Below are 26897 nucleotides of genomic sequence, written 5' to 3'. Positions count from 1 at the left end.
AAGGCCCTTCTGCCTCCATTTCTTTAGTTCTGAGATAGCAGCTTTTTGCCAGCATACCCAGCTAATGCCATTGGCTGATTTTGTGTGTGTGTGTGTGTGTGTGTGTGTACACACGTACATGTTACACATACATGTGTGCAGGCCAGTGGTCAGTGTTGGTTATTTTCCTGCATTGTTTTCCATCTTGTTTTCTTCCTCTTTAAAATTTTTCTCATTATTTTTATCTTAATAGGTTTTTAAAAAATTATTTTATGCGTGTGAATGTTCTGCCTGCATGTGTGGCCATATAGCACATGAGTGCCTGACACCAATATAGGCCAGAAGGGGGTCTTAGGTCTCCTGCAACTACAGTTCCAGATTGTTGTGAGCCACCATGTGGTTGAACCAGGGTCCTCAGGAAGAAGGACTAGTGCTCTTAAACACTGCGTGGATCTCTGTGAGTTCGAGGCCTACAAAGTGTGTCCCTGTCTCAAAAAACCAATCCCCCTTCACCCCCCCACCCCCAAAATTGAGCTATCTCTCCAGCCCTGTTTTTTGCTTGTTTGTTTGTTTGTTTGTTTGTTTGAAACAAGATGTCGCTATATAATGCCGAGTAGCTACAGAGTATCAGATTCGCCTGTCTCTGCCTCCTCAGAGCTGGGAATAAGAACTTGCATCATTATGCTCAGTCTTTAACTCTGAGATGGACAGGGATTTTCACCCAATCTGAAATTGACAGGTTTGCCTAGTTGGCTGAGCAGTGAACACCAGGGATCTGCCTGTCTGTCCCTCCGGGTCTGAAGTTATAGGGACATGCCTCTGTACACTGCCTTTAAAAAAAAAAAAAAACCTAGAAATCTGAACTGCAGTTCTCATGCTCGCATAGGGAACATTTTACTGACTGAGCCATCAAACACACACCCACAACAAAACAGTAAGCTACCACCACCAGCTTAGAACCTTCCCTTTATGGATGACAGGACGCCACGGTGCAGCTTCCTGGCTAGAACCCACAGACCTTTTCTCAGGCGCCCCCACTCCTTTCCTCTCCACAAAAAGGATTGAGACCCCAAGTTTGGCCAGGATGTGGGAGAGCAGCCGAGAACTTCATCTGCTCTGTTTTTCCCTGCCATACATAAACAAACATTGTTTTGATTCTTCAGCTAATCTGATATTTTTCCAGGGCATTTACAGTTATTTCTACCAGATACTGTGTTGGAGTAAGCTGACTATGCTGGGGAGGAGGTGACGGGCTCTGGGCTGGGTAATGTCACCGAGCGGGAGTGTCTGCTCTATGCCGCAGGCTCATTTCTGTGAGTTAGCCCAACTGCCTCATCTCTTCAGCACATTATTATACATTCATCTCTTACCTTAGTCCTGACTCTGCCACTATTTATCCTCCTCCTCTTGTTCCTTCCTAAAAATCAGGGTAGAATTTATCACAATTAGTCCTCGTGACTTGTGTTTTTGTGTATTTTTGAAGGCTGCGTTATCATTGTTTTCAAAATTCTCGTCTTTATTTTTCCTCCTGCCATCTGTTCATTTAAAAAGTCTCAGCTTGTTTATGATTTCATCTTTCCGTCCATATATTTTCTGGCATTTGGCTATCCTTTCGTGACATAATAGGTCAGGCTTTCAAAAATCTGTCCCCCATGGAATTTGACTTTTTCCATAGTCAGCATACTGCCTATGCCTTCCGAAATTGTTCATCTCTTAGGTCTTTGAGCAGATGTTAACTGTTTCAATATTTTGTTGTTTTGGTGGAAAGAAAATTGAAATATAAGATGTCAGTGATAGCAAGCTTTGCTTACACCACAGCAGATTGCTGCTTCCGCGTGGAATATGCAAACGCCTTAAAACATGGAGTGTTTGTTCCCTTATGCATTTTAACCACCATCTACAGGTTGTGTGCTCTGAAAAAAAAAATGAGTAAATGTGTCAGGTTATAATGATGGGCTTTGCAATTTGTAGCATCTGAAGTGGGTGTCAGAATTTCTGGGGTTCGGTTTCAGCTACGGGAGCTCACCTGGGTGGAGACAGAAGAATGGGAGTGCGAAGTGGGGAAGGGCGTCTCAGGTTCTGCTCTTGGTGCTATGATAAAAAACAGAGAAAAACAACTTAGGAAGGAAAGAAGGAAGGAAGGAAGGAAGGAAAGAAGGAAAGCTTTATTCTAGCTCATAGTTCAAGAGTTGGTCCATTGTAGCATGGAAGTCAAGGTAGCAGGAGCTTGCAGCAGGTCGTTACATCACATGGTATCCACAGTCAGGAAAACTAGAGCAACGAAGGCTTGTGCTGCTCAGCATCCTTTCTCGCTCTATACATATAGCTCAGGATCTCAGCCCAGAAGCAAGGCCACCCACAGTGGCCAGACTTCTCACCTCCATCACTGCAGCCAGGAGAATCCTCCACACACATGCCCAGCTGCCCATCTCCCAGGTGATTCCGGTTCCATCCTGTTGACAAGGTTCATACTAAAGATCACTTTACACTTGATAATGCCTGGCTCATATTTTATAGTTCAGACTCACTTAATCTGACTATGAATGACAAAAGTCGTGTCTCTGGGACACCAAAGAGGGTTTCCCATTTGGTACCTGACTAGCAAGTTTGAAGAGAAGGATGTCCTGGAAGACACAGGGATCCGTGCTGTTCTCATGGTCTGCGCTCCGCGATGCCATCTGGCTGGGCTTTCTGAACACATGTTACCCTTTAGTCTTCCCTGCAGAAACTGAAGAACGTAGAAACCCCTCTTAGAACATGGATAACTGGTATTTTTCTTCTTACATGAGTCAAATAAGACTCATGACCAATAGCTGACTTTGGGCTTGGTTAACAGAAGTCCTCACACCTCTATCCCAACCTGGTAGTTGCTGGTGCAAAGCCCAAATGGGTGGAAGTTGGCTCCGTAGAAAGCAGGGAAGCCAGCGCAGCTCTCTTCAAACGTGCACTCCAATATGAAGGTGGCATGCGGTGCTGGGGACCATTGTGCATTTAGTCCGCATCTCCTTATCTTTCCTCCCTTCTAATTTTTTCTCTCTTTACATTACAAGTAACAGGCTGGTAGATAATCTAAGTCTCCAGAATTTAAATATGTCTCTTAAACATGTTACCGTCTCTGTTCTTGCTGTTAACTTGCTTCTGTTTTGGCTCTTCAGACTTGAAACCCAAGGTTTTATTTGTCTCTTTTCCATCCATTCTGAGTTACCTCAGGGCCTGATGGTAAATACTAATTATACAAACATCAGTTGCTGTCTCATTGCATGTTTTTTTTTTCTGGTGTATTCTCTGCGTGCATGTGTGTTCTGGTGCATGTAGGTGCAGGTATGTGCATGTCTATTCTGATGCCAGAGGACTACTTTGACGATTAAGCCTCAGATAGCATCCATGTTTATTTTCCCGAGACAGAGCCTCCCATTGGTGTGGGGCTTTCTGGCCAGGCTTTATTTGCTTGCTTTTCTTGGGGCTCTACCTGTCTTTGCCTCTCTGGTGCCAGAGTACAGGCATCTGCCACCTTCTCCAATGACAGCTGCCACCACCACCTCCACTGCATCTTCCTCCTTCTCCTGATTTTAGGTATTCAACTCTGGTCCTCATGCTTGCGAGACAAGCACTTCACCAAGTGAACCCTCCCCTGTGACCCATGTCTTTGGGAAACTTCTGTGTTTGTGTCATCTTTTCTGGCAGGAGAGTTCATTTTTGGATCCAGTCTCATATGCTTACAGATAAGTGGTCCAGCGGAAGGTCGAGGCAAAGGCAGAGCACTGCTCCTGAGGATGAGGCTGATGTTCTCACCTGTCTGGGACTTACCTGCTCATGAGCAAGTCCTTGAGTTCAGCCCACACCCTCTGTGAAGTGCAGGGCTTCCCTCACTCGATTACATGCCTCCCGAAGCTTCCATGGCGGGGCAGGTAACACTGACACTCGGGGCCTTGTATCTCCAAAATAAGGATGCAGTTTTTGCTTGGGGTTTTTCAAAAAGTTGTTTTCATCTTCTCTTTGAACATCACTCAAATTAGAATGAGTCTCATAACCGGCGAAGTTACACTTTAATGGTGGGCAGTGATGGAGTTAGATATAGAAATGTTAGGTTTTCCCTCAGTAACAAAGCAGGAGAAGATGTTGGCACGAACATTACCATGGAGGCGAGGGAGCACCTTCTGTGTGGTAGCCCACACTGCTCTGAGAGGTTGGGGTCCTTTTGATCTTTTTTTTTTTTTTTTCTTATGTATTTTGTGCTTTTTCATGTGTGTGAAGGTGCAGGTACATGCACATGTGTAAGCTGAAGGCCAGCCTCCAGGGTCACCCCCTGGAACCATCCATTGCTTTTTAGACTGGCCTCTCTTAGGCCCGGAGTTTGCTGGTCTGGCTAGCCTGGGGCATCTGCCTGTCTCTGTGACATGTTCCACTTTGCCTGTGTCTTTCTGTGTGTTCTGGATGTTGAACCTGGGTACTCACGCTTTTCACAGTGAGCAGAGTACCAAGCTCAAACAACATAACAAGAAAAGAAGGAGAAAGGCAGGGTGTTGGGGTAGGGATTTTTTTCTTATAATTTTGGGCATTCTTACAATATTTGCCAGAGTTATAACATTTGGAGTTTTCTTTTATAGAAATTAACTTATTTCTAGAAAGCTTGGCCTTGCCCACATAGTATGGTGCTTGGAAAAAAGCTGGTCTTGATGTTTGCAAGCAAGATTTCAGAAATGGCTACAAACACTCAAGTGCCAACTCCTGATTTTTCACCGAATCCACTAGGTAGGTTCCCCAAAACACTGCATGCGACAGTAAAATGACCCCAAGTTAATCCTCTCCATGTGCTAAAGACCTCGTTAGTGCTGAAAATAATATCCAGCATGAAGTCCCCTTTTCTGTGCAATGCTGGTCAGGCTCCTTTGCTGCTCCTGGCTTGTCCTATGCAGCCGTTGAGAACATTTCCCAGGAAGGAATATAATTTTTCACTTGCTTTGCATTTTAATAACTATGTTCTTCAGTAGCCTCCTGAGGCATTCAAAGTGTGTCAGGCTAGGTGGCAGATTCTCTCATTTTTCTTTCTAAGTATGAATGATTTTAAATATTTTCGTTTTTTTAACCTTCGCATTGGAGGAGTTTTGATGAAAGTGTTTTATTTTCATTTTGGAGTGTCCTCTGTAACCATGGCACAGAAACAATTACTCGGGTAACTTGGGAGTTGCGGGTGAAGACTAGTGAATCAAGTCACCCGTTTTATGGATGAGTACAGTGGTTTATGTAGCGAACTAAAAGCATGCTGGGTGGCTGCTTTCCGTATTGGGGCACTGTGTGGAACACAGCCAGGCCTCTTCTTGTCCTCAGATCCCTTCGTGGGAACTATGCAGTCGCTTTGTCCTTTATGCTTTTCTTCTAGCTCTCAGGGATAGCCTCCTTACGATATGCATTTTAGGAGCTGAAAAGATTGCTCAATAGACAACTGCATCTGCTGTGTATGCCTGAAGAAGAGAGTTCAAATCCCTGCACTGACCTATAAAGCAGGGGTATTCTCTCACATGCCTCTCACCTAAGTGTTATGAGGGGCAGAGACAGAAGGGTCACTGGGCTTGCCAGCTACCAGCTTAGCCCTAGGTTCACTGGGAACTCAAGGACAGAAGGCAGAGGGTGGTGGAGTGGGGCATCAGGCATCTTCTTTGGCCGTCTCCCATGTGGCTGTGTAACTACATACACATACGTGCATACACCTCACATGCACATGATCAAAAGGAAAAGTATAAGAGATAGGTGGAATAATCCTTTTGTTTTAAAGTAGTACTCTGTGGAGGAAAGATTTGTTTTTTGTAGTTTCTGTGTAGTATTGTGCTTGATGCTCAAACAGGAGGACCTGACTTGAGATCCCTAGAGTCCAGGTAAGAAGCTGGGTGTGCTGACCCAGTGCTGGGAGGCAGGGAGACTAGAGGAAGCCTGGGTGTCACTGGCTGACCAGTCTGGCTAAACTGGTGAACTCTAGGTTCAGTGGAAGATGCTGCCTCAAAGGGATAAAGTAAGGAGGAACTAATCAAGGTATCCCGAGTTTACTTCTGGCCACACACAGTGAGATTTTGTTTGAAGGATCCAGGGATAGAGTTCCTACCGTGTCTTTCCTTGCTTCACCTTCCCTCTAGTACGTGACTTCCTGGGGAGGCGAGCAAGTATGCATGCAACCAGCTGCTTCTGCATAAACAGATGCATTGGTATCTCCTGGGAGTGCTTGTGAGGGGGAAGTGTCTCTGACTGCTCAATCTAGCTTTAAGAGCACACATCTTTTCACGATCACTCCCCAGTGGTGTTGCATACACACACCTCTACACCTACATATACCTTTCAGGTACATACAAGTAGTTTACACACAACCAAGCAAGGAAGGTCAGATTGGTCTCAGGCAAAAAGTCAAAGATGGAAGTCTGATGTTGGTTGGTACAGCATCCCGAGCCTGTCCGGAGGCTGGTTTCTTCTCTGCCTTTCTGTGCCTTTGCCATCTCCAGCCCTGCTCTGCATCGTACTATAAACAGCACAGCACATCTCAGGGGCTGCTTGGAGGGAAGATTTTTTTCTGTAGGAGAAGCAGAGATTGAGAGTTTCAGGCACATCTGCTAGAGCTGAGCTCTGCGTCTGTTCATTGGGTCATCTTCAACCTGAGTTACATGGGTGTAGCCTAAGTCCTGTTGGGAATGGAATCATTTTTTAAAGCTATGGCTTTCATTAATACAGAAAAGCCAGAGAACACATAGAATGAACCTCATTTCCCAACCAGGGTGAAATGTTTGTTTGTTTGTTTATTTATTTATTTATTTATTCATTCATTCCATCTATCCATCTACTTATTTATAGATTTGTTTATTTGTTTCTTTTGCCTCGAGGCAGGGTTTCTCTATATAACTGCCCTGGGTGTCCTGAACTCACTTTGTAGACCCGGCTGGCCTTGAACTCACAGATATCCCCCGCCTCCGGAGTGCTAGGATTAAAGGTGTGTGCCACCTTGTTGTTGATATATTATCCATCCATGATTTAGACAGGGGCAGTGTGACCACTAGACTGAAACCAGGATTGTTACCCAGCAGTGGAACTTGGGAAGCTGACGAGAGAAACTCTGAAGAGGGTGCTGCAAGGTGGCTGCGGCGTTCATTACTCTTGTGCTCAGGAGGCCCGGCCCTAGCAGATATGGTTAGGGACATGTTTGCTATTAGTACAACATGTTCTAGGTCAGGCATCATCAACAGTTTCTTTCCCATCGACACCTGTGTCTTGGGGATTGTCGTTGACTGGTATTGTCATTGCAGGCCTCACTTTCCACTCCCATCAAAGCCTGTTAGCCAGACACAATGATTAATTATGTCATGCCTTTTATTCTGAAAGTTGATTTATCTTGGGCAATAAATAAATTGTGTGGTCATTTTATTTCTCAATGGCTCACAGGGATACATTTTAAATTGTTTCTCAGTTGTCACCTTCTTCATGATGCCATGTCTACGGCAGGAACACTGTGGCACAGAAGCACATTTAGAGTCCGTCGGTGATGGGCATGGAGTGTCCAGGGAACTCCTGTGCCCAATCTGGAGAGGAATAACATTTCAAGAATTGTTCAAACCTGTTCATGTGTGTGTGTATGTGTGCTTGGTGAAATTTAAGTTATGGGACCATTAATGAATTAATCTTTATTCATAGGAAACTTAATGTTCTTTTACTGGGATAGGCATAGAAGGGTACAGAGGGCAAGCTCAGCTGTCCCCTGATTTGCAAATAGGCAGTTACCAGAACTCAGTCACACCCATTATCTATACATTATCATTGGCTCCTTTAGTACAATAGGGACCAACAGAGCCTACCATATTTTCTGCCAGTCTCTTAGAGGAAGTTTGTTAGCCCTGCTATAGAACACTATTGTCCCAACAACGAAAACAGAAAACAATGACAGGAGCCACCGCTTTGGTCTTTCTTAAATGTAATTAAAATCAACGACCAGTTTGTGATTTGAATATGGAGTGGCTTTCCATGATTGTTTCTTGGAGATGGCCAAGTGGAGCTCGGGAGCCAACCAAAGAGGGGACAATGTGGGTGTTGGGAAGTTGGCCGCTGCCTGATTACCCAGATGCTCTGGAGCCTCCCCCTGCTGGGTGTGTTGGGATATGGATAAACTCGATTGTTGTTCTGAGTTACAACATGCAACTTAGCATTCTCTTGTGGTCTCACCAACTTAAGAAACGATTGAATGAACATAGTACGTGTTCTTTATCCCATTCTCTCCAAATTATTACCTTTCTAACATGTCACTGGTGAAGCCGTGAGGGAGATACTTGACACTGTCACTGTCACTGTCTTGTTCAGTATTTGGCGCCCAGTGCATTTTCTACAGTATCAGCCTAATTCAGTTTCCACTGAGCCACACATCACGTGTTTAATTGGCCATGTATGGGCAGGGGCGACTGCATTATGAAATGTGATGCATATGGGGTATGACGTGATGCATATGGGGTATGACGTGATGCATGTGGGGTATGACGTGATGCATATGGGGTATGACGTAATGCATATGGGGTATGACGTGATGCATATGGGGTATGCCCAAGCATTTTTGCGAGCACTCATGGTACTTTTCTAATTTCCAGGTTTTTTGTTTTTGTTTTTGTTTTTTAATTGCATACCTGATGAATGAATTACCTCCCCTCCACGGATTTTTACGCTTGCTGTCTGATGGGGGTGTGCCAATATGTTTATTTTGATTGGTTATTGTTTTTGTTTCGGACAGAATCTGTTGGTGTCACCCAAGGTGGCCTTGGGTTTGTTATCCTCTAGCTTTGGCCCTGTAGTCCTGGGTGTCCATGTGTACATTTTTGTCCTTGTGTGAAACAGTATTCAGATGTGAACTTCTGGTGGTGGGCCCATGGCTGACCTGGCTCTCACTGTGATGCGTAGCACCATGCTGTATGCTCCGTGTAGATCATGTGCATTACTACTTAAGATACTTTAAAGTATACATTTGTCTTGCATCTTCTGGGTCTGCTAGAATAATCACGAAGCATTTGGAAAGCTCAGGATGCAACTCCAGGGTCTCTGTCCCTCCTCTGGGATGCAGCTGTCAGGTATGAAAAATCCACCCTGCCAAGATCTATTTGTTGCATTAATCACTCCCTTTCTAATGGATTTGATTTACTGTTTCATGGAAAAGTCTAGAAGGTGCTTAATGCAAGCAAATCTAGGTTCCTTTTTGGAGAGAATGCATTGCGGGTTCAGACTGACAGAAAAAGAGCAATTGCCCAGACCAGGGCAGAAGACGTTGAGCCAGTTAACTTCTCATGGGCTACCTGCTCGTCTTTGCGAGTCTTCTGGCATCTTGCACACAGAGGCCAGGGCACAGGGCCAGCTCACTGTATTAAATGTGCTTTTGGATTGATCTCAGCTCCTGTTGTTTTCAGTTGCTGGAAGAAGGCTTCCTTTCCGCCACTGGATGAAGGCTGACTGCGACATGCAGTTAAGGGGAAGTAGTTGATACCCTTTTGGGTACAAAGCCTCAGACCCCGAGCAAACCAATTGCTTGCTAAAGAGTATGCAATCATGGGCTCAGTGTTCCATCTGCCGGATTCAGTTGGTGTCTCTGTTCTCTAAACGGAGCCCGGACTGTCTTGTCCGAGTGGCACTGCTTGGCACACTGTTTTTTTTTTGCCAACCTCTCCTGCCGAGGGGTTAAAATAAATCTGTCTCATCAGTGTCTTTTTGTTTAAGGATAGAGTGAAAGTGCTGACGGGGGGGGGGGGGGGGGTTGCCTTGTGCATATGTGCATTTTTTATTTTTACTGCTGGATTCACTGACTTTCCCACCCTCTTCCCAAAAAGAAGGGGGGAAAAAGACTTTATTGATATGTCAGAAAGATGAAAAGCTACTATGAACATGTGAGACTCCCCTACCCCCAACTTGTAAAAATAGCTCTCTCCTAACACCAGGCACTTTGCAAAGCAGTGGTTTTGAAGCCTAGAATTTTCCTTCCCCTGGCTTTTGAAATCTGAATCTTGTTCCTTTTTCCAAAGACCCCTTGGGGGTTTGAGTTTTATGAGAGCACATCATGAAGACTTAGATAGACCCTTTAAGATTAGCCTGCTGTGTGTCTCACTGATGCTGCCTCCAGCTTTTACAGGGCTGAGAGGGGTGGCTGTAAAGACTGTTTCTTTTGCCCTTGATCACTGTGGGTTTTTTCTCCCTTGAGGCGATTTTATCCCTTTGGATGCCTTTGGTGCTATTTGGCTGTTTTGGTCATCTCACTCGGATCCATCCACTAGAATGCTGTCCCGCAAGACACAGGGTGGCTGTCCTGTGATGAACCCAGGTGCCAGGGCTCAGAATCCTGCTGGAAGCGATGCTATCTAGGTGTGTGTGTGTGTGTGTGTGTGTGTGTGTGTGTGTGTGCGTGCGCGTGCCCCTTTTTGTTGTTGTTAAATGCCACTAGGTCATGACCATTGTATTATTATAATAATAAATTATTTATTAAGGAAAAGGCCAGGCTTAGTACCCTGCAAGGGGTGGGGGACGGGCAGAAAATCAGAGCGGACTTGTTACCGCTCACCCACTGGTGTCACTTCCACCCGAGGTCTGTTTCTGTGTCTCTCGAATAAACACTGCTTGGAAGACCCTGAGTCTAAGGGAAAGCATAATAAGTGCTCATCTCCTGCTCATCTCCCAGACAGTTGCCACTCGGCTGGGGTGGGGGATGGGGTGTGTTGAAACTACAGGGTCTGAGGGGAATTACTGGGTGCTAAGAGTGATTGCTTTGCAAACATGGAGACCTAAGTTTGAGTCTCCAGAATCCACCTGAAAAAGCCGGACCTGGTCACACACACACACACACACACACACACACACACACACACCCCTTTCCCCATAGCACTGGCAGGGGTGGTGACTGGAAGGTCCCTGAGGTTTGCTAGCTACCAGGCTAGCTTTGAGTGCAGGGAGAAACTTGTCTCAATAGATAGAGCTTGTTGGGCATGGTTGCCTTTCATGCTAGCAATTGGGAGGCAGAGGTGGATCTCTGTGAGTCCCAGGCCAGCCTGGACTACCAAGTGAGGCCAGGACAGCAATGGCTTTGTTAAACAGGGAGATCCTGTCTTGAAAAACAAAAACAAAAACAAACAAACAAGCAAGCAAGCAAAAGATAGACCATGACACCTGTGCCCATACTTGTGCATGTGTGTGCATACCCAGACACAATTTGCAATTACACTTTTTTGTACATGTTGTGTATTTGGAAACCACTAGAGAACTGTGTTTTGGTCATTCGGACTCAGAGTAAAACTTGTACGTTTTAGTTTTTATGTTTTATTTCTCATGAAGCACACATGTTACTCGGTGTAAAGGAGTGAAAATGGCTTCACAAATACCATTTTGTACAGTTCTGCTGTGACCTTTGGTTTTTGCATCCAAGCCTGTGTTTTCTATTAAGCTGTCAGTCATATTCCCTCCTTGCCATTTAAGAAGACGAAAGCGTCTTTGTGTATTTTAGTCCGTGGTGACAAATTGTGGTGAGATGACGGCTGATGTTCTGAGACAGGCCCGGGGATCAGATTTCTTTAGAATGAAAGCTTGCCCTCTGTGCTAAATGAAATTTGTGTTTTTCCATGTCTTCTAGAACGTCCCATACGAATGTTCATCTGAGCCACAAAGTAGAGAAGGGTGAAATGACGTCAGGAGTAGCACTTTGCTCTTTTGGAGTCAGGGCAGGGAAAGACCGATTTGGTCTAGTTACAGGAAGCACTCTTGATCCAGTGATCTTTGAATAGATATTGGAGTAAATAATATTGGCAAGGACAAGGCTGCCGTCTTGAAAAATTTATGTGTGTGTATGCATATTTGCCTGTGGGTACGTGTAGTGTATGTGGGGCCACAAACATATGTGTACATGTAGATCTGAAAGCAAGAGGTCAGTCTCTTGTGTTGTTCTTCAGAATCCATAAACCTTATATTTCCAGATGCAGTCTCTCTCTCTCTCTCTCTCTCTCTCTCTCTCTCTCTCTCTCTCTCTCTCTCTCTCTCTCTCTCCCTCTCTCCCTCTCTCTCTCACTGGGCCTCATAGAGCCAAAAAGTTTGGCTGGCCAAGGAGACCCAGTGAACCCCTGGCTCTGCCTCTCGTGTACATTAGTTTCACATGGCTTTTTATACGGGTTCTGGTATGCTGGATTCAGGTCCTCAGGCCCTTACCAGCTGAGCTGTCCTCCCAGCCCAGAGCGGGGTTTTGAGGCTTAGGGAGTCTGCATGTTCTCAGTACACCTGGATCCAGGCAGTCTGCCTGGTTTATCCCTGTCCTCCTCCTCATCATCATCTGAGTCCTAAGCACACATGTCCTGTCTTCCGTGAGGCTCCTTATAGATGCAGTGACTGGAAAGTTGAACTTAAGGATTAAGCCCCATTTCCCCCCCCCCCCTGATTTGTGGATATTCTGATGATTTCTATACTTCTCGACTTGCCGTGGACCCTAATAACATAATTGTTATTTGTCTCCTTAAATTATCACAAAAGTGAAGAGGACATTCTGCCTTGTGCAAAGGAAGGAAAAGGAGGTGACAAAATAGTTCTGTTGGCCCCCAGATCGATCACAGAGGGGGGCCGCTATTCTTTAAATACTAAAATAGAGTTTTGTCAATTAGAAACCAGCGTCCACCATGTATCTGATTTCGCTGTTGATGTAATTTTAGGAAATCAAATGAGCCGAGATGAAAATTAAGTTTCTCTGCGGTGGCTGGTGTCCTCCTCTACGCTCTATTAGATTTAGCCAAGGTTCTGCAGGTGGAGAGACAGCAGGCTCACAGCCATCAGCATTTGGGAGAACAGTCCCCTCGCATCCACAGGCTTAGGAATGGTGTCTTTTTACCTCGCCATTCAAAAACTCGTGTTGTGCTTCGAAGTTATTGATCGTGTGCACAGAGAGGGAGACCTCAGGATATTGTAATTTGTTTAACATTTTTTTTTATTCATTTGTTTTCCCCGTGTGAATGTGTACATGCCCCGGCGAAATGCGAAGGTCAGAAGATCACTTCTGGAGGCTGCTTCTCTCTCCCCATTGTACAGGTTCCAAGGATCGAACCTAGGACATTAGGCTTGCCTGGAGCTTGCCTTTACCTGCTGAACCATTTCACCTCCCAAGACATTGTATTTTGAAGGAGGAAAAGAGAAGCTATTTAGCTTCCTCTTTGAGTATGATGCACACGTAGTACAGCACTTTCTAACTTCTCAGAGCACTTGTAAGTCATGGACCGAAGGGGCCTTCCCTCCACTGGTCAGAGGATGAGAGGAAATTTGTTTGCTTCTGCTGAGAAACCCTGGGCTTGGGAGCCAGAACATTTGAAGGCGCCTCAAGCTCGGAAGCAGCCAGACCTTAGCTGACACTTGCTACTGCACTCTCAGTGTGCCACACTGAGTCTTGGGTTCACAGTGTATAGTTGCCATGGACAGTACCAAAACTTGGACTTGACCCTAATGAGCTACATCTTGTTGTTTGACCCTCTCTCTGTCTGCTTTCATCTTACAAGAGTTTTTAAAGCATGTTGCATTCTCTTTGACAAATCTTGCTCAGTTCAAACTCCACTGAACTGGATTTGATAATTTTATATTTTGTATTTATCTATTTATTTATAGCTGATACTGCTTTACACTATTGACCTGTTCTAAGTGTGCCTGGGGCTACTTAATAATATATCCGCGTAGACCTGTGCATAACTTTATAAACACATACGCCCATGTCAATTCCAGCTCACGACAGAACTGTTCTCTTATGTGACTGTCAGTATTCTCCAGATTATGAACTGTTTGGAGACTGTTCAGAGCATTCCCGTGACCTGAGTGCTCTCTTTTCTTCCACCCTGCAGAGAAGCTCAGAGTGACTCTGTCTCTGCAGGAGGAGGCTTGCGCTCTGACATCTGGATCAACAAAGGCTTCCAGGCCCCAGCATCCCAGGCTCATGGTGCTGCTGCCAACGCCTGTTTATCAGATTATTGAAGAGCGTACTGCTTGCCTCAGAACGTGCGTCCTGCTCCCTGCAGTTGTGTAATGCTATCCAGGCAGTGTCCTGATAGCCTTATACAAACAGGGCACTCTGCAGACACTAAGAGTCTCAAACTGGGTAGCATGGGCTCGCTAGGACCAGGCCTTCTGAGCAGATGTAATCAAATTTACAGGCTGCCTGGTACTTAGAGTCCACAGCTTTTCAGAGTGTGGGTTTATATCTCATGGAAACTACAAATAGAAAGATGGTTTCAAGAGAGAGAGGCAGGGGAGACAGAGAGGCTGGGTAACGTTGCCCTTGCAGGTTCTGAGGGTTAAGCTCTTGTTTTCTATTGCATAGGGAAACCACTACAGCTGACAACAGAGTGTCACACAATAAGGTCAGTATTGCAGAGGACTGTGGCTGCTGTTACAAGGAGCTGATGTGTTTTAGTCCTTTCTAGTCCTTACACATCCTAGGCATGTCCTGAGACTTGATTAGGCTGGGACTTCAGATTAGCCTAACCACCCCCCAACACACACACACACACACACACACACACACACACACACACACACTAGAGATCTGCTAGTACCCACTTCTCCCATGCTGAAATTACAAGCACATGCTGCTGTGCCAGGTTTGCTTGGTGTGTGTGTTTTATTTATATATTTTAAATATGGATTCTGAGGAGCAAACTTAGATCCTTACATTTGCACAGCCAACCGTGTACTGGCTGAGCCATCTTCCTGGCCCCTACCTGCTAATTCATATGCAGGTGGTCACTCGGTCCAGTTTGGAAATCTTAAGTAGGTTATCAACCACATCAGAATGTACTGAGATGGAAATCAATTTTACTGAGACATTCACATTCCATAATGTGATATTGGGGCAGGTTGAATTATATGTAGGCTATACTACCGTTGCTACAAAGCACAACGGATTTAAGTTGAGCCCAACGTCTTTGGAATATATAGTACGTTGGGCACAGATTCCGTGGCCTAGATTGTATTGAGCACAGCCCTTTCTCTCCTGCTCCCCCACATACAAGTTGGCAAGGGAGCCCCACTGAAGGTTATTCTTAAAGCCAATGCTGTTCACATCTGCCAATGCAAAAGGCTTTAAACCTTGGGTCCACTGCTAGTGGAGCCTCTGAATCCAAGTGTTTTAAAGTATAGACTCTCTGTGTCCTAGTAGGTAAAAACTGAGGCATAAGACCCTTTCAAAATATTTTTTTTAACTGTCTGTCTCTTTTTTTTTGGACATGCTGCCTTCACATTTGTCTTCCGAACCTCTTAAACTTGACCTTAAATAATGCCTTTACCTTCCCACACTTTGCATGTTTGTCTGCAGAACAGGCCACAGAGAATCCTTGAAAATTACGGTAGCAATAAAGAATGGAAGAGCATGGGGTCAGCCAGCTGTCCACCTGCATACATCCACTGTGGTCGCATGGTTTGTCCTGAGGGTGGCAGGAAGTTCCAGACAGATTGTTCAGCGACTTCTCCACACGGTGCCATGGTTAAGGAATAGCGGCTCTTCCTCAGAAGGCCTGGCTTTTGGGGCCTTTGGCGCTACCATCAGGGAAGGAATCCATTCTACGAAATGACCTTCTGTGCTGAGCCTAAAGAGTGGGGCCAGAAAACAGACTGTGAGAGCCAGTGGGATAGAGGGACCCATGCTTTTTATAGAGAAATGAGATTTGAATTCTTGTCTTGTTAAATTCTATGAAATGGGTAGATGGACATTGGCTATTAAGGTCTGGCCACAGGAAGTAAATACATAATAGTGTTTTATTTCTGTGGTAGTAAATAGAAACATGGAGATTAGAGTTATAAGAGAGCATCAGATAATGAGCCCTTTCATTAGTATGTATTGTTTGAAATAGTGAGTTATATTTTCACTAGTATATAGTATTGTTGTATTATATTCACCTCCCCATTTCATTTTTTTTTATTCCCAGCTATTCCTTCACTTTCTTTTTCTTTTCTTTTCTTTTTTCTTTTCTTTTTTCTTTTTCAAGGCTTCTCTGTGTAGCCTTGGCTGTCCTGGACTCACTTTGTAGACCAGGCTGGCCTTGAACTCAAAGTGATCCTCCTGCCTCTGCCTCCTGAGTGCTGGGATTAAAGGCGTGCGCCACCACCACCTGGCTCTTCATCTACTTTTATGTCCTTCCTTCCTTCCTTCCTTCTCTCTCTCTCTCTCTCTCTCTCTCTCTCTCTCTCTCTCTCTCTCGTAGATTGTGTGCTGCTGGAGAGATGGCTTCACGGCTCTTACACAGGACAAGTTTGATTTCTAGCACCCGTGTTGAGCAACTTACAACTGCCCCTAACTCCTGCTCCGGGGGGATCCAATGTCTCTGGCCTCTTAAGGAATTCACACTCATGAGCATGTATACCCACATGTGTGAGCATGCGTGTGTGAGTACACACACACACACACACACACACACACACACACACACATACGCGCACACACACACACACACGCACACACACAGAATTGTTGATTATGAGAGAAACTGCGTGACGCCTCCTTTTCTGAGTCTGACTTATTCCCTTTTGCACAGTGGTTTCTAGTTCCACCATTTGCCTGCTACCAACCTGATGTCCTCTTCGTGGCCAAGCAAGACTGCAGCCTCTTCCGCAGTTTGTCTCTTTGTCTGTCGTCCAGAGCTTGAGGGTTGTGAAGGAACACGAGTGTGAGTGTGTAGGATGCTGGCTTGGGTTCCTCGGATGTACTTCTGAGCGATGTAACGGTAGCGTGTGGTAGTTTTTCTCTTCTGAGGACCCTCTGTACTGATCTCCATAGTGGCAGGGCTAATTACATTCCTGCCTGTACTGTAAAAAAAATTTCTTACTAACATTGACAATTGGCTTGATGGTAGCCTTTCTGGCAGGTGACACACAAGCACAACGTAGTTTTGATTGATATTTCTGTCATGGCTAAGGACACTGGGCATTTTTTCTGTGTTCTTACTGGTCACTTGTATGTCCTAGCTTTATAATTGTTTCCTTCATTTGACTAGATATTTTTTTTTCTATTGCTCTTGAATTTTTGGAGTTCTCTATATATTCTGGGTATTAAACTCTTGTCAGATAAACAGCTGTAAAGATTTTCTCCCAATGAAAGCATTTTAATAGTCGGCCTAGGGTTTAGATTTTACCCATTTGATAAGTTCAACCTGTGGAAGCTTTTTATATGTGTGTTCGTGTGTGTGTGTGTGTGTGTGTGTGTGTGTGTGTATGTGTGTGTGTGTGTGTGTGTACGCATGCAGAGGTGTGTGTGAGGTGTTGTCACCAGTGTTTATCTATATCCCTGACTGAGACAGGATCTCATGAATCTGTTGCCTGCTGGCTTAGCTAGACTGGCAGCTGGGCAAGCCCCAGAGACTGTCCCATCCTCACTTCCTTGGTACTGACATTACAGGTGCCCATTACCTGCCCTGTGCTTTTTGTGAGTTTTGGGGCAATCAAACTGAGGTCCTCATGCTTGTGTGGCCATTGCTTACTGAGCCATCTCCTAAGCCCCTGGAGGCCTTTTGACCAGGTGTATAGACACTGCAGCTCTTCACGTGGTTCTTAGATACCTCCTGCCTCCTGGCTCTTTCTTGGTTGACTCAAGTTGTGTCCATGCTTATCCAATCTCTGCATAAGGGGATCAGAGAGCATCTTTCTCCCTAAGCCCCTGTGGGTGGAAATGCTTCATAGACATGACAAATGGCTACTGGCTTTGTGGCTGGTGATACCTGCAGCCTGAAGAACAGCGACATGTGTAAAACAGTGTGTATTCTATGGGAATGAGTATGGCCAAAGGGAGGTATGATGGTCTTTGGATGGGTTCGAGCTATGGAAGAATAAGACACTGGACTATTGGCCCAGTGTGTATTTGGGGTGTATTTAGGCTGTCTTAGAGGAAGCGACCTGTAAACCAGAGTAATGCAGGATCATAGTATTGGTGTGGGAATAGTTCACTCAGAAAGTTACAGAGAAGTGGGTGAATCCCAAGTGAGGAAAAATGAGAGAGAAATAGACATGAACCAAAGAACTTCTCTGAGATAGTGCTCCTTGTTAAGGTATATGCACAGATAGTGCCAGTGCAGACTGCTTATTTCCTGTTCTAGAACCGCCATCTTGTTTCTGTAGGTGTATGACCTTAGGGAAAGCCACGGTGTACTTGCTGTGTAAACCCTCTGACAGTCAGGGTCCTTTGCCAAGTCTGCGTGTACTAACCCCATATTGCATGCCCCAGGCTTCTGCACAGACACGCTGCTCTGTCTTATATGTGTGGAAGTTGTTTTCTCCACTTTGTTAGGCAAGTCAGCTTATACCCCAACTAATCAGGTCGACTAGGCACTTATTACAACTTATTATATGTAACTCAAGGACAGATGGAGCCCCATCCCCAGAAAGGTCTGTAATTATGGCTCCATAATTTGCCTTCATGGGCTACCACCGAGATGACATTATAGAGAATGAGTGGCTGATCAGCCACCTGCCAGCCAAAGAACCATGTCCCTGCCTCTCCTATGACTCCCCTGGTCCACTGCTGCAGGAGTGAGGGGTCATCGGGAGGATGTGTGTCAAGATGGAAATGAATCATGGTCAAACTTCTCACTCAGCTCTGACGCTGTGGGAGCAGCCTCTCTACTGTGTGTCTCCTCTGTGGCTTTTGCCTGGGCCATCTGAGGACACTTTCCCCCCATGACCATGTGCTGGGCTCTGTGCACCGCTTTGATCTGTGCTGGAAGGCAGGTGAATAGGGAGCTCAGATAGCCTGACCTGTCCTCTGTGCTTCTGCTAGCTACCTTGAGAAAGGCAGGAACCAGGGTGACCCTGGTAGCTGCTGGTAGTCTCTGAATGAAAGGCATGTGGAATCCAGGCCCCAGTACTGGGGAGCAAGAAGTAAATGGTTCCCCACCTTTCTTCTGATCACAGAACATTGTGATCTGACCCATGCAAGGGACAAGCTGCCCAGTGTATCCGTTGTTCAGCAAGACAGAGAGGAGTCACAGTGTCCAGCAATGTGCAGAACGAAGCACTCTTGTCAGGGCTTACCCAACAACTTGCCTCCATTTGCCAAAAGAAGACATTTATGTCCACTTTTTCACCCAGTATTATGCAATCTGCTTTTTTTTTGTTTTTTACCATTCTAGATCACAACTTGAGTTTTCCTACTGTGATTAACAGAGCAAATATACATTCCTAAACTTAATTTAAAGGCGTAATCAGCTGTGTCATTGAGATAAGGGAGAAAATGGCACCGTGGACCTTTTCCAAATTCCCACAGGCTCAAACCATAAAATTTGCCTCCAAGTGCTGACAGCACACCTTCCTTGTTATAATGGCTCTGCTCTTGCTTGGTGTCTCTGCCAGTCCGAGAATATCATTAGGGTGCAAATCAGATCCAACGGTTTAGATTATTGTTCATCTTGGGCTCTGTGCTTTCTCTCCATTAGTTGTGGCATAACAGAAATAATTCAATTTATTAGCAGGCTCATCTTCTCAAAAAGCTTTTATTTCAAAACGTGTGTGAGGACCCAGTGAGAGAGAACTATGGACAAATCTGAATTGTCTCAGGAGATAAAAACCGGTGCCATATCCTGTGGTTTGAAACGTATGCGTGATTTTGTGGGATGAAAAGAGCCTTGTAACTCAATATAACCCGTCTTCCCTGCAAAGCACTGGTTTTTCTGGCACAAATTCCTTCTGGTAAGCTACGATTGTTTCATTTTAGTGTGTCAAAATAATGATTTCAGATTTATTGTCATGTGGTAACTTAGAACAATGCTGACATTTATTCATTCATTTATTCAGTTTATCAATGCACCTGTCACCCAGTCAAGTCGTATTTACTCACTATCGTTTCAGGGCAGTGACCCATTTTTCTTTACTATATAGTGATCTTTTATACTGATGGGAAACGATGCAGCGTGGTCCCGTTTGGCGTAGCAGTGAAGGAAAGCGCACTGTTTTCAATGCCGACCTATGAATGATGGTTATGCATTTTATATCATGAACCTCTCAGTTCCCATGAGCCTTCAAGCCAGTCATTCTGCATAGGGGAATGTACACCTTTGTTCACCAACTTAACTTCATCGTGAGGATTTCTGAATTCTAGTGAGGTGCTCTTTCCCCGGTGGATGGTTCCAGTCTGTTAAGGACAGGTACCCTGGGGCTCTTTTACTGTCACCCGCATGAGCCCTACCCACACTCCCCTGGTGATGATACAGTATAGAAAATGATGGAGGGCATCAGGCAGATGAAGATCCAATGAACAGCCGTTGTCCTAGTTTGATGAATGTGTAATGTGCACCTTCTGGTATGGGGTGTGAATTCATCTGCGTGTGATCACTCCCACAGGCTCTTCTTCGCTGCTACCCATGCTTCATGGAGCTCTTTAAATGTTAACTTCTGTAAGCAGTGGTGTTATATGTAACGGGTAATTGTTTGCATCACTTGAAACATATTCCGACCAACTATTATTGTTCAGCGAAGACCAGTCTTTTGAGATGTCTTGACAGGGGAGTGAGGCAGAGTACAGTAAACATTTCTATTGGGAGATAATTTGGGGACGTAAGTCAACATACTTATTCAGATTCCTGTCTGGAGGCTTTGGAAACAAGAGTTCAAGAACTACAAACTGTTGCTAGGGGACAGTTGGTTCTGCTTTCAAGTCATTATGGCTTGAGAGGCGTGGCCCAGTACCTTGCTAAAGTGCACAGCAAACTTTCTGTCTTTTACTCCAGCAACAACTTTGAAGCAACGAATTAACAGTTTTCAATGCTGTTGTTCTACAAATAAGGGCTCTGAGGCTGAGACCGGCCAATAGTAGTGATGCAGGCCTTAAGTTAACTTTAGAAGATACAGTTGTGCTGTTAGCATTTAATGTTTGTTCAGTACGTACTAGATTCTTGCCTCTTCCAGGAGCATCAAGTTTCGTGGATCCCAAAGTAATCCCTGAGGAAGGCATTACGGATGTTGCCCCAAGTCGGATGGAGCCAAGTCCCAAATTAGTTTATGTCCCAGACATGCATGTTTTATTAGGTTGTGTCTTTCTCACACATTCTGTGCATTTTCCATTATTTTACTCTTTGTCTATTTGCTGATGAGAGGTTCCCGCACACAACCTCCGCGTCTTCCCACCTCTTGTGTCAAAGAACCAACAGAAGGACTGGTTTTGCTTGCCACCAGTGAGCTGGCCTGCCCACCAGGAGCCTTTGTGTAGCGGTGACTTGCTGTGTTGGTGTTTAACTTGCTGCTGCACAGCCTCTCCTTACTCTCTTGAGCAACCTTGTTTTCTGCCGCTTTGATTCTGTGGCTTCAGATCCGCTCATAAGGTCTTTTCAGGCCTTTGGGAAATGCGAGTCCTGTGGAAGATTGCTGCAGAATTCTGTACAGTCAAGATTAGCTACTTGGGGTGCCTCATGAAGTGGGCAAGAAGAAAGGAAAGGCCTTTACTTGAAAATGTGGGTACTTTGGAGGATTTCTGGGTTGCTTTCTACCCTCCACTTTTTCTCTGTCCTTTCATTTGAGGGTGATCAGGAAGGACTCAGCCAAATACAGTTTATTACATGACTGTTCATTGCCAAGCACCTTGCTAAGGGCATTATGTATCTGTTCTCATTGACACTGACAGCAACTGTTAAAGGAACTAACAGCTTTTCTTCTGCCTGTTCTACAACTAGTAGCACGGAGGCTTAGCAGGCTAGTGCAGAGATGGATTTGTGTAGGCATGCGTGTGCGCTGATGTGTCCATGTATGAATATATGCACATTGAAGTCGGAGGATAATGACAGCTGTCGCTCTTGATTTCTACTTACCTTTTTAATGAATTTATATATTTTAAGTATACAGGTGTTTTGCCAGCATGGATGTCTGTCTATACCATCTTTCCAGGCTGCCATTTATTCTTTGAAACAGGATCTCTCTCTCTCTCTCTCTCTCTCTCTCTCTCTCTCTCTCTCTCTCTCTCTCCCTCTCTCTCTCCCTCTCTCTCTCCCTCTCTCTCTCTCCCTCTCTCCCTCTCCCTCTCCCTCTCCCTCTCTCTCTCTCTCTCTCTCTCTCTCTCTCTTGCTCTCTCTCTCTCTCTCTCTCTCTCTCTCTCTCTCTCTCTCTCTCTCTCTCTCTCTCTGATTTAACTCTACAGATCTCCCCAAGGATCCTCCTGTTCCCGCCTTTCTCTTCTGCAGGGATTACAAAGTGGGTAAGGTGACAGAGACACAGAGATCTCTGTGAGTTTGTGGCCAGTCCTGACTATAGAGTTTCAGGACAGCTAGGGTTACACAGAGAAATTTTGTCTGAAACAATCAAATGCACGCATATCACCCTGCCTGGCTTTTAGATTGTGCTGTTTGCAAGTTAAAGTCCTTCTGCTCTCAGGGCGGCCAGCCGCTTTACCTACTGAAGCGTCTAAGCCCCTGCAGATGTATTTAAACTCACATCTGTGTAGCTATGAATGCAGTCCATGTCCCCCTCAGCAGGACAGCCTCAGGCTGGGCATCTGCGAGAGCTGCCTTCTAGCTTTGCCTTAATGGCTGCTGTTTGCTTTGATTTTTGTTTTGTTTAGTATTAAAAAGAAATCTCATTGTTTCATTTTAGTGTCTCAATTGGCTGCAACCCTGTTTCCAGCGGAGCCTTAGAGATGGAATACATTACAGTGGGGATAACCGTTTCCCAGTGTCATCTCTCATTGGAGCTAATCAGAGAATACACGCTTATATATTGGCAAAATCGTAGCTACCCAGATGATGAGGCTTCATCGTTTCACTAAATAAAAGTAGTTTATCCATTCTTTCTTGCAAGTGCTTATTGAGAACCGTACTGCTGTATGGTCTCAGTCATTACCAAGAAGATGAGAGAAACAGCAGCAGTTTATTAGGTCAAGGGAGGCCCACGCGTCCATCTAATAAATATTTACGAAGTGCCTATTCCATGCTGGGCACAGTTATGGGCACTGGAGATGTGGGAGTGAACAAAGCCCATCAGGGTCTCAGAGTACTGCAGAAACATAACTAGTGTTTGGAAATCCTAGAACAGACTTCTTATTATCTTCATCCTTGCTTCATCTCGAGTTATTGTCTTGCCTAAAATCAGTGATGACCGGCTAGCCTTTGAACACCTAAAACTATGCACTATTGAATGAAGTCCATTTGAATGTAGAGCCTGTGGTGTAAGCCTGAATGTTTCTGGTCAGCTATTGTATGGTGGGTTTAGGGCCTTCTTATTAAACCTCACCTCTTAGCAAGTGAAAACAGTGGCCAGAGTGGTAAGGCTGAGCTAGTTTGGCAGCTGTGTACTGAGGAGAAATGTTGATTTGCTGCTGTTTTGTGTCCTGACCAGGGAGCAGAGTGGAAAACCCTGAGCACTGGCTGGCTCCTCCGCCATATGCAATCTAGCACCAAGGCCCTCGGGTGCTGCTGCCTCCTAAGGGCCTAGAATTTCCTGCGTATCGGCTTCCCAGAGAAGTTCCCGTGACCACACTGATTGAGTTTGCACATGGTTGGTTTTGAAATGGTTTGAAGAGAGGCCTAAGTCTGACTGTTGCCTCACTGAAAGGTGGTGAAATTGGTTGAGGTGATAATGGTGGGAAAACAGTGATGTGAGCCTATGGAAGGCTTTGTGAGCTGGTGCTTGCCTTGGCTCCTGCAGCCAGGAGACACTCCCTTGTCCTGTGGAGTATCAAATTTAGTGTTGTGCTGTGAAATTTATTGGTCAGTAGCTATTTCAGTTATTTTTCCATACACACACACACACACACACACACACACACACACACACACACACAAATAACATAATTTAAAATTAAAGCAACCACCTTTTAAATTTAAATTTATAGAAAGAAAAGAAAAATTTAACAGTTTAATTGAAACCATTGGTTGGTGAAAACATTCGGTTTGGAGAAAAAATTGTTTTCCTTTTCGGGTTTTGTTTGTTTTTGTTTTTTAATTTGAGACAGGGTTTTGCTACATAGCCCAAGTTCATCTCAGATTTTCTTTTCCTCTGTCCCAATTGCCAAATGCCAAGATTATAAATGGGTGCTACTGTGTCCAATGGGAGCTGAGATGCTTTTGTTGAACTTTTATTATTTCTGAGAGAAATACAATGCTTGATGTTTTATTTTTATTTTTTTCCTTAAGAATCCTGTAATGTTGCCAGTTAGTTTCAAAGGGCTGCAGTTACTGGAGACAACTGCTTTAGATTTCAGTTCTCCTCAAGGAACTAAAGCAACTTGGAGAGCTAGACCATAGTATCCCAAACAGAACCTGTAGTAAGTTAGGCTGCTAAGCATCCCATCCACTTCAGCATACGTAAAGATGGCTAAGGAAACACAAAGCCAGTAGAATAGACAAAAAGCTGATTTTGGGCAGCCTTCCAAAATAAAGTAGGTAAAACCTTATTTCAAATAAAAGTAGGTTAAGGAGATAAAGACGGATTCTGGAGGTTACAAGAGATTTAAAAGCACATTCTTTTATCTTAATGAATGGAGCTCTTGTGGATGGTGATTCAAGAAAAACACCGTAAAACAGAAGAAAATTATGTAACTGAGAGAATATCTCCACAATGGATATTTAAGCCTTGAAAATTTACAGCATTTAAAATATATTATATATTTTGGCTTTTATTAGTAATCATGAAAAAGAATAGATTGAAGGTCTGGAAGACAATTGCAGAGTATTAAATTGTTAGTAGCTGCGTCAGCCAGCCAGTGTTGTAGAGATACAGATGCTGTGGAGAGGCGTGGTACATGGAACATGCCTCATCTGCTATCCCCAATCTGGAATATTCCAAAGCTAGAACCTTAGGAGTGCTCATATACTCCTGCAAGTGGAAAATGCCATCCCAGGAAAGTTCGCTTTATGTCCAAAATTAACAAAAATAGCATACAAAATTGTCTTTGGACTATGTACAGTGTTGCTGCCATATACGTGAATCTTGAGTTGAGAAGTAAGTTCAGTCCCTGAGGTACCCCAGTGACACGGCAGGTGTTCTAGACCCACCCCAAACCCCCAGTCTAACATTTTTGTAGCCCAACTGTTTTCCTAAGAAGTGCTCAATGTCTCAGGGACTGCCTCATGTGATTAGGAAGGTGAAGATGAGATTTTTTTTTGAGGATAATGAAATAGACTGACTCCTGCAGGAGATGCCAGCCAGCCAGCAGTGAATGGTCCCATCCCAAGAAGGTCCTACTCTTGTGTAGGCAGAGAAAGGGAAAATTCGTTCTCACTCCCCATTCTGTTCCCTCTTGGCCCTTAGCTGACTGGATAGTGTTCAGATACACTGAGAGGAGCCATTATTTTACTCAGTCAATTGATTCAGTTGCTTATGTCACACTGCAGTGTGCACCCTCCTACCTAGAAATAATCTTTTTAACCCAACACCTGGGATTTGCAAGGCCCAGTCAGGTTAACCCATGGAATTCCTCATCATGACGCACACTGACCATTGGGTATTTTCATTGCTTTACCCTCTTTCATTCTCTACCTGCTCTAGGTGCTAAGACAATAATGCCTTGGCGTTAAATCACTGGCTCCTGCAATGGGCAGGGTGGGATTGGAGTCCTTGAGGTAACAGCTAGCCATGTTCATCTTCTGGGATCCCGACTTTGTACTTTCTGTAGTCTGTTGGTGGGAAATTTTATGTCAAATTTCCTAGGGTGTGCTGGCCTCCCTTTGGCAACCTCATTATCTCTTATTTTTCTAACACTTCTATTCAATGCGGTATTTTTTTGATTGCCCGAGAACATTTGCTGGTGTACTCTGTCCTGTGTGTCAAACATTCCGGGTAGTATTTTCCATAACTGTGCTCTCTGAGTGCCATGTTGCTTATGGATGTTGTCCAGATTTTCTAATACTCACTTCAGTGTAGATTTTCTGTAGCTACTAGTAGCTTTCTCGCTTGGTGTTTTTATGGTGCTAAGTACGGACCCCAATGCTCCAAGCAGCTTAATGTTATCGTTTGTATTAAGTATTAGAATCATACATATTGACCAGTCCTTTTTGCATGATTGACTCAAATTGACAAAAGATATCTCTATACATTTTATATGATTAAATCTTGAGTAGTAGGTGTTTTTTTTCTTCTTTCCCAAAACACAGAAAATTAAATGACAAGTGATGTGCTATGAATTACAAAGGTAATGAGGGAAATCCAGGACAACCACAAGGGTACAAAAAGAGGCAAAAAGGAGGAGCAAAGGATGGGAAGATTAAAGAGGTTTGAGGACCTGAGAGTAATGAGTTATGAATGAGGACAAAGCTGACGATGCTGATGCTGACACTGATGGAGAACATTGTGGAAGTGTGTGCAGTTTCCCTGGTGTTGCATCACTGCACTTGAGCACCTTCCTGTGGTAGCAGCTGCTCTCTCCTGCGTTGTACAAATGCATATACAGAGCCACTACATTTTGTGACTTGCACCATGTATGGTCATTTGGGAACACACACACACACACACACACACACACACACACACACACACACACACACACACCCATAGTTATCTGTTTGCACGCCAGTCAGGTTTAGTAAGCTGCCTAAGTAGCTGCATTTTATTTTGTTGTAGTTTTTAATGTGTTAGTGTAGGCATATGTGCATGCACAAGTGTTCTAGTGAGTGTAGGAGTGTGCCTTGCTTCTCATGTGGATGTCAGAGGGCAGCTTTTTGAGTCTGTTTTTCTCCCTGCTTTGGTATGTGCTCTGGGAACTAAGCTCAAGTTACCATCTGTGGGAAGTGCCTCTACCCACTGAACCATCTTGCCTGCCCCATAGGCACATTGTAGTTAATGGCAAAGCCGAGGCGAGAATCCAACCAGGGAGCATTAGGACTTTGTTCACTGGATTTATTTTCAGAATAGCTTCTCAAAGGCCACATTCTTGTCTCCTCAGTGTTGTTTCTTTGACTTCTGTGCCTTTTAAAAACAATTGCTCCCTTTCTCCCTTTCTATGCACA

At 44.6% G+C, this 26897-nt stretch overlaps 1 protein-coding gene and 1 long non-coding RNA gene across 3 annotated transcripts in view; one reads left to right on the top strand and one right to left on the bottom strand.

Annotated features, from left to right (window-relative positions):
• PTPRG (protein tyrosine phosphatase receptor type G) overlaps nucleotides 1–26897 on the top strand; it is a 685241-nt gene that overhangs the window by 214082 nt on the left and 444262 nt on the right. The window lies entirely within an intron of this gene.
• Nucleotides 817–2891, bottom strand: LOC311605684. The gene is made up of 2 exons (XR_014782061.1): nucleotides 2717–2891; nucleotides 817–982 (listed from the first exon to the last, which is right to left on the bottom strand). It is a non-coding gene; the product is annotated as an uncharacterized lncRNA (long non-coding RNA).

The sequence above is a fragment of the Acomys minous genome (genome assembly GCF_964271855.1).
Source record: "Acomys minous genome assembly, chromosome: 9".
In the NCBI taxonomy this organism is placed as follows: domain Eukaryota; kingdom Metazoa; phylum Chordata; class Mammalia; order Rodentia; family Muridae; genus Acomys; species Acomys minous.
This window is presented reverse-complemented; position numbering and strand designations above follow the sequence as displayed.